At 46.2% G+C, this 8,532-nt stretch overlaps 1 long non-coding RNA gene across 1 annotated transcript; it reads left to right on the forward strand.

The window, feature by feature from the left end:
* Positions 1 to 279: 279 nt before the first annotated feature.
* LOC130555822 (uncharacterized) lies at positions 280 to 2,533 on the forward strand. Its single transcript, XR_008963149.1, has 3 exons — positions 280 to 493; positions 1,472 to 1,599; positions 1,718 to 2,533. It is a non-coding gene; the product is annotated as an uncharacterized LOC130555822 (long non-coding RNA).
* Positions 2,534 to 8,532: the final 5,999 nt, after the last annotated feature.

An 8,532-nucleotide genomic window follows, 5' to 3' on the forward strand; every position in this document is an offset into this window, starting at 1 on the left:
GGAGATCTGGGACGTCATGTGAGTGAAGGGGCTCTTTTTGTTGACGTGGCTTCATACTGTTACAGACAGCATGACTGTATTTCATTCTCAATGTCTTTGGAAAGAGAAGGCCAGAACACAATGCCTTGTGCCCTGCGTTTTGGTTGCCTCACGGCCTTGGTGATCTGTGAATGATGGTAATATACTCACTGCGAAGTGATTCGGGAACAATTGTTCTGTGTCCTTTCATGAGTACATCATCATCAACTGTGAGCTCATCCCTGAAAGGAAAATACTCACGAAGCTCTGTTGACAGCTTTAACTGACTAACGGGCCATCCTGATCTGATTATGCTGCAGAGGCGTTGAAGAACTGGGTCCTGTGCAGTGTGGGTTTGCAGCTCTTTCAGTCTGGAGGAGGAGATGTGCTGCACTGACATGATTTCAAAGTCAGCTGTGTCATCTTGGTGTTCATCTGGAGGGGCTCTAGGTGAGCGTGACAACATGTCAGCAAGGTACATATGTTTCCCTTTCTTGTATGCGATTGTGAAGTTGTATTTCTGCAACCTCAACACCATGCGCTGTAACCTCGCTGGAGCTGTGTGGATGGGTTTGTTAAGAATGGTTACCAGTGGCTGGTGGTCTGTTTCAATGTGTATTTGTTTACCATATATATAGTCATTGAATTTGGTGCACGCAAACACCACTGCCAAAAGCTCTTTTTCAATTTGTGCATAACGCACTTCCATTTGCGTCAGTGTGCATGATGCATACACAACTGTCCAACATAGCTCACCTCACTTAGGTTCACTTCACGTGCACGATCTAACACTTTTCTTAGATTTGCGTCGTGTTCTTGCTCACCATTCCCACCCACAATGATGTCATCTACTATGACTGCGCATGGGTAGCCAGCGAAGATCTGTTCCATAGCATGTTGATAAACCTCGCTAGCTGAGTTAACGATAAAGGGCATTCGTAGAAATCTGAATCTCCCAAATGACGTACTGAACGTAGTCAGCAGAGAAGACTTGTGGTCCAGTGACATCTGCCAAAATGACCTCTTTGCGTCCAAATCAGAGAAAATTGTGGAGTTTGGCATCTGCGCTGCTACTTCCTCCACTGTGTGCATGAGGCAAGTTATTTAAGTCCCTAGAATCAATGCACAGTCTTATTTCATCTGAATTTTTCTTGTGAGTGGCTACCATGGATGACACCCAATTGGTTGGTTCACACGCTCGACCTGATTTTGGCAAGTGGTTGATGTCCTCAGGGCAACATATTTTGTTGACCTAAGGACAACATTTTTATAAATAAAACCTAAACCCACACCAAACCCCAACCCTAACCATAACTTACCCCTAAAATCAGAGGGAAATGATAAGTGAAAAACAATGGTCTAGAAGCACCTAATCCTGGTTGGAAAATTAAACTTAAAATAAACTGTAAACTTATTTCTGAAATCTGATTGGTTGATTTAAATGTTGTCCCAGGGTCAACATGATGTTGAGAGCCGGTTCAGACACTGGAGTAAGGACACCCATAACGACCATCCTTTCCAACTCTGCTTTTACCTTGGGTTGCATTGCTGCAGGGATTCTGCGTGCCGGACGAATGACAGGTTGGGCCTCTTTGTCAAGTGTCATGCTGTATGTCACAGGAAGTTTTCCTATTTCATCTTTAAAAGGATCTGCATATTCCGCTTTTACTTGCTCAGCAAACATTGTGTTTTCTTTCAGACTGACCTGGTGCACTGCTTTGCTGAGGGAAATAAGGCCCATTCGAAGGCAGTCGGGAAGCCCAAGCAATGGCTGTATATCTTTCTGTACCATGTAGAAATGTAGATCGTAAATTTGATCATTTAGGTGGCAAGTGAACCCAATTGAACCTGCAGTTGGAATTTCTTCTCCTCCATAAGCAACAAGCTTCACATGGTTCGACGCCTGGAGATTTATGTCTTGATTTATCTGTGTACATGTCTGCAGGGACATAATGTTGCATGAAGCTCCCGTGTCAATCTTCAGCTCAGTTGGCTTTCCATTGATTTGAATGGTGCATGATGAGTGTTGTAGGTCAATTTTAACAACATTTTTTTGATTCAAAGCAACTCCATCAATGAAGAATGAGTCTTCACTGCTATTTGAAGCTTTGGTGACATCAATTTGATTGACGTTTTTTTTTAGGTTTTGGGTACGAACTTTTGCAGATTTGCAGCATTTCTGAAAGTGGTTCCATTTATTGCACTTGTGACACTGCTGGCCATATCAGAATCAGAATCAGAATCAGAAGAGCTTTATTGCCAAGTGTGCTTGCACACACAAGGAATTTTCTTTGGTGTTGGAAGCTTCTAGTACAGACATTCAACACAATGACAATACAATATAATACGATTTACAGTCTAAAAGATTCTAAATTGTGCATATATAAAATAAAGACTATTTTACAGAAAATGGGGGATAATAACATATAAGAGACATTGTACAGGGTAGTATATAGTAGAATAAACATATTGTATGTACACTTGTGCAAATGGATAATTTAGTAAGTAGAGGTAGTGTTATAGCATGTATACATAAGATGTAGATATAATAAGGCACTATAGTGCACACTATAGGAGTAGTGGAAGTGGAATATTGCTCTTAAGGAGCAGTTATCTGTTTAGGAGGGAGATTGCCTGGGGGAAGAAGCTGCTTCTGTGTCTGGAAGTCCTGGTGTTTGGTGCTCTAAAGCGCCGGCCAGAGGGCAGCAGATCAAAGAGTTTGTGTGCTGGGTGTGTGGAGTCAATGATGATTTTTCTTGCCCTGTTTTTCACTCTGGAATCGTACAGGTCCTGAAGTGTGGGCAGAGGAGCACCAATAATTTTCTCAGCACTACGAACTGTCCGTTGTAGTCTTCGTAGGTCTGATTTGGTGGCCGAGCCATACCAAACAGTAATTGAAGTGCACAGAACAGATTCGATGACCACTGAGTAGAACTGGGTCAGTAGCTCCTGTGGTAGGTTGAACTTCCTCAATTGACGGAGGAAGTATAACCTCTGCTGGGCCTTCTTTACAATGGAGTCTATGTGGGACTCCCACTTCAGGTCCTGAGAGATGGTGGAGCCCAGGAACCTGAATGACTCCACAGTATCCACAGTGCTGTCCAGGATGGTGAGGGGAGGAAGTGATGGAGGGTTCCTTCTGAAATCCACTATCATCTCCACTGTCTTGAATGCATTCAGCTCTAGGTTGTTTTGACTACACCAGGCAGCCAGCTGAGCAACCTCCTTTCTGTAGGCAGATTCATCACCGTCTTGAATAAGGCCAATGACTGTGGTGTCATCTGCAAACTTCAGGAGTTTGACAGAAGGGTCTGTAGAGGTGCATTCGTTTGTGTAGAGTGAATATAGCAGTGGAGAAAGAACACATCCTTGAGGAGCTCCGGTGCTGATGGTACATGTGCTGGATTTAAATTTTCCCAACCTCACTAGCTGCTGCCTGTTCGACAGGAAGTTAATAATCCACTGACAGGTAGAGGTTGGCACAGAGAGCTGGGTAAGCTTGGGCAGGAGGAGGTCTGGGATTATGGTGTTGAAGGCCGAGCTGAAGTCTACAAACAGGATCCTGACGTAAGTCCCTGGTCTGTCTAGGTGTTGTAGGATGTAATGCAGTCCCATGTTTACTGCATCGTCCACAGACCTGTTTGCTCGGTAAGCAAACTGGAGGGGATCAAGAAGTGGTCTGGTGATGTCCTTCAGGTGGGCCAGTACAAGTCTCTCAAATGACTTCATGACCACAGATGTTAAAGCAACAGGCCTGTAGTCATTAAGTCCAGATATTTTGGGTTTCTTCTGTACAGGGATGATGGTGGAGCGTTTGAAGCATGAAGGGACTTCACACTGCTCCAAAGATCTGTTAAAAATATTAGTGAAGATGGGCGACAGCTGCTCCGCACAGACTTTCAGGCAGGAGGGTGAGACATTGTCTGGGCCTGGTGCTTTTCTGATCTTTTGTTTGCGGAAAAGCTGGCAAACATCCTCTTCGCAGATCTTAAGTGCAGGTTGAATGTCAAGAGGAGGTGTTAATGGTATAGCAGAGATAGGGTCAGGGCGGGTGTGAAGGGTGAGACTCTGCATTTCAAAACGACAATAGAAGTCGTTCAGGTCGTCAGCCAGTCGTTGATTACCCATAGACTGAGGTGATGATGGCTTGTAGTTGGTAATGTCTTTCAGGCCTTTCCACACTGATGCAGGGTCGTTGGTGAAAACTGGTTCTTCAGCTTTTCAGAGTAGCTTCTCTTAGCTGCTCTTATCTCCTTTGTCAGTGTGTTTTTGGCCTGATTATACAAGACTTTGTCCCCACTTCTGTAAGCATCTTCTTTGGCCTGACGAAGCTGTCTCAGTTTCATTGTAAACCATGGTTTGTCATTGTTGTATGTTAAGCGAGTCCTGGTGGGAATACACATGTCCTCACAGAAGCTGATGTAGGATGTCACTGTGTCAGTTAACTCATCCAGATCAGTGGCTGCAGCTTCAAAGACACTCCAATCCGTGCAGTCGAAACAGGCTTGTAAGGCCCGCTCTGTTTCGCTGCTCCATCTCTTTGCTGTTCTTGCTACAGGCTTGGCAGATTTAAGCTTCTGTCTGTAGGTCGGAAGAAGATGAACCAGGCAATGATCAGAGAGACCCAGAGCTGCTCTGGGAACAGAGTGGTATGCATCCCGTATTGTGGTGTAACAGTGATCCAGAATGTTGCTGTCTCTGGTGGGGCATGTGATATGCTGCCTGTATTTTGGCAGCTCACGGGAGAGGTTTGCTCTGTTAAAGTCCCCAATAATAATAATAAGAGAATCCGGGTGTTGCTGCTCCGTGTCAGTGATGTAATCCGCCAGCTGTTGCAGCGCCGCGCTCGCACAAGCATGTGGAGGAATGTAAACATTCACGAGAATAAACGAGGAAAACTCGCGTGGCGAATAAAAAGGTTTGCAGTTGATAGAGAACGCTTCTAAGTACGAAAAGCACATCTTCTTCAGTGTTGTTATATCTCTGCACCAACCTTCGTTTATATAAAAACATAATCCACCACCACGTGTCTTCCCTGTTGACTCGGCAATGCGATCCGCTCTGAACAGCTGAAAACCCGGCAGATGTAACGCGCTGTCCGGTATGGTGTCATTGAGCCATGTTTCTGTGAAACACAGCGCAGCGGAGTTGGAAAAATCTTTGTTTGTCCTGGTGAGTAAGAGTATTTCGTCCGTTTTGTTGGTAAGGGAGCGGACATTCGCCAGGTGTATACTCGGCAGCGGGGTCCTAAATCCGCGTCGTCGGAGTCTGACGAGCGCACCCGCTCGCTTTCCCCGCTTGCGTCTTTTAGAGCGTTTGTACAGAGCTGCCGCTCCTCCGAGTAAAATGTCCAGTAAGACGTCTGAATTTTCAAAATTAGGGAAAAGATTGATAGAAGGGCATTGCTTAATGTTAAGCAATTCGTCCCTGGTAAAGGTGATAGAAGAAGAGTAGCTTAAAACAGGAAAAACAAACAAAAAAGACATAAGTACTAGAGCACTCTGTAGCGAGGAAGGCGGGACGAGAGCCGTGGGGCAGGAAGGCGGGGCCGGTGGCGTGAGTGATAATGAGTATCAGCTGTACGTGCACCGGTCCCGCATCCTCACGGGGAGCTGGGAGCATAAGAGGACGAGCGACGGGACTGCCACGAGAGAGGACCGGGCCCGGAATGTTAAGTTTGTTTATGTTGTGTGGCCGGCAGTCGACCGTGAGGTGGCTGCCGGCCTTTTATTTGCTGATTATTGTTTGTTTATTTTTATTAAAGTTTGTTAAAGTTCGCCGGTTCCCGCCTCCTTCCTTCCCTCTATTGAACCTTGTTACATTGGTGCCGAAACCCGGGAGGAAGGAGGGACATGCTGCGAGGAGCCCTCGCCGCCGAGCGGCCTCGCGGTGCTGAGGAGTTCGGGCAGCGCGGACGAGGGCGTCCGCCAGCGGCTGCCCGAGATCGTGGTGCTGGACGAAGAGGATTCGGTGGGGACGGAGAGCCCGCGGCCGTGCTCCTGGGACGAGGTGGGATGGCGGCCATGGAGGGAGCTCGGGAGTGCCGGCTGCCCTCAGCCAGAAGCCATCGCCGGCCGCCAGGAGGCGGAGGAGGATCGGGCCGTCCACCGAACGTCCAGCACCACAGCATAGCACCGCGAGGAAGAGCCTCTCGGCTGGCTGAGGACCGAGCGACGGCGTGTCGGGGAACCGGACCACTTTTTTTTTTTTTTTTTTTTGTCCTCTCTCCCCTCTCTCGTCCCGGTCGCTCGGGATGCTCCCGGCTCCGTTCTCTCGCCTCGTCCGTGCATGCCCCGGTCACTGGGGCCCTCATGGGAGAAGGCCCCCCGGGGGGGGAGTAAGCACAGGCTCGGTGCTGCCCCCCGGCCTGTGAGGGGTGATGGGGGTATGTAGCGAGGAAGGCGGGGCGAGAGCCGTGGGGCGAGTAAGGCGGGGCCGGCGGCGTAAGTGGCAACGAGTGTCAGCTGTGCGACCGCCGGTCCCCGCATGCCTCACGGGGGAGCTCGGGAGCATAAGAGGACGAGCGACCGGACCATCGAGAGAGAGGACCCGGGCCCGGAAACTGTTAAGTTTGTTTATGTTTGTGTGGCCGGCAGTCGACCGTGAGGTGGCTGCCGGTCTTTTATTCTTGGATTATTGTTTGTTTATTTTGTCATTAAAGTTTGTTAAATGTTCGCCGGTTCCCGCCTCCTTCCTTCCCTCTATTGAACGTTTGTTACACACTCCAAACCGAGGCAAGCCATCCGCGGCGCCATCTTGGATTTATGCTGGACATTTCTCTCGTTTTGCTTCATGGTTGCCTCCACAATTGCTGCAATTATGAATTTGTTGTGAGGCACCCTTGTCTGTCCTGTATCTGCCAGTACAAAACTGTTTTCTTCTCACAGTTTGTTGAACATTGTCCACGTTTGCCATGTTATGCTTTGGTCCCGCTAATGTCTTTGTATGCTCATCTGTTAGTTCATGTATTTGACATATTTAAATGGCTTTTCTATACGGAAGTGCCAATGTAAGTTCTTATGACGTAGCAGGATTTTCCTCATTCCATCATTTAATATACTGCACACAAATCGATCTCTTATCAGTTCCTCTTGTAATTCACCGAATCTGCAACTCTGTGCTTTGTTTCGTAGGTCACTCACATATGCCTCTATCGTTTCGCCTGGCTTTTGGTTTCTGGTATTGAATTTATGTCTCTCCATCGTTATATTTGTTTGTGGACTGCAAAGTTCGCGAAACTTGCGTTTTAAACATTCCGGGTCTCCGCGCGATTCGCCAGAGTAATTAGTTATGGAGCGATTTTAGTCTCATTAATTATTCACGCGTAAAACAAGATACACACATGCGTAAACAGTTTCACATGAACAAAACCTAATTTACGTGCACAAAGTATACATATACATTTACAAAAAGCAATTCACGTGCGTAAAACAAAACTATTTTCTCATAAAGTACGTTTCGCAAACATACGACTGTGCACAAATATTTCGAAAGTTTAAAATGTACACGTTTATCGTGTTATGTGAATGTGCAAATCGTCACTCACGTGTGAATCGCCTTGGATGTGTGTGTGTGTGTTTTTGAGACTCTCCTGGCAGCGCAACCCCTCCCACGTGGGTTGTCGTACTCTTTAGCCAATCAGATTCAACCTTACCATTCAACCAATCATAATCGTGGAGAGCACAGAACTCAAGGAGCTCTAATGTTAGCACTAAAGGCTCGTTTGTACAGTTTCGCTAATCTACTCTCTGAGCTGTGATGCTGTATTAAAACATAATACAGCCACGCAATAAATCTGTTTTTATTAATTTATTTTGTAGGAGAAAAGTGAAATAGTGAGTGAACATGACCACTTAAAAACTACACAACCAGCAGTCACTTCCACTGAACTGCTAAAATCCGTCTGGGTAACAAACTGTGCCTGATAGATGAGATATGTTCATGTTTGTATGTCCAAACAATGTATGTTTTAAATGAACAAGGACAATAAATAACTAGTTTTCGGAAACATTGTTTTGTATGGGCGCATAGATGTGTAGCTGCGCAAAAGGTGCGCATAGCCGTTTTCCTTGAGTCCTGTGCTCTCCGCGTTTATGATTGGTTGAATGGTAAGGTTGAATCTGATTGGCTAAAGAGTACGACAACCCACGTGGGAGGGGTTGCGCTGCCAGGACAGTATCAAAAAACACACACACACATCCAAGGCGATTCACACGTGAGTGACGATTTGCACATTCACATAACATGATAAACGTGTACATTTTAAACTTTCGAAATATTTGTTCAGTCCGACCACTATGAAACACATGGGAGAGAAATTTTACTGACTTTTCTGTTTCCTACTGCCAGAAGATCAGTCGCAGTGGGGCTCTGATGCCAAACACCCAGTGTTCCACATCCAGATCTTGTGAGTGATAAATACTTAAAGCTGTAATGTGATTGAGCTCCCAGAGGGGAAAATGTTCATGATGTCTACAAAGCTTTTTTAATGAGTTCCAATTATTTTAATAGTAT

The sequence above is a fragment of the Triplophysa rosa genome, linkage group LG6 (assembly GCF_024868665.1).
Source record: "Triplophysa rosa linkage group LG6, Trosa_1v2, whole genome shotgun sequence".
NCBI lineage: Eukaryota > Metazoa > Chordata > Actinopteri > Cypriniformes > Nemacheilidae > Triplophysa > Triplophysa rosa.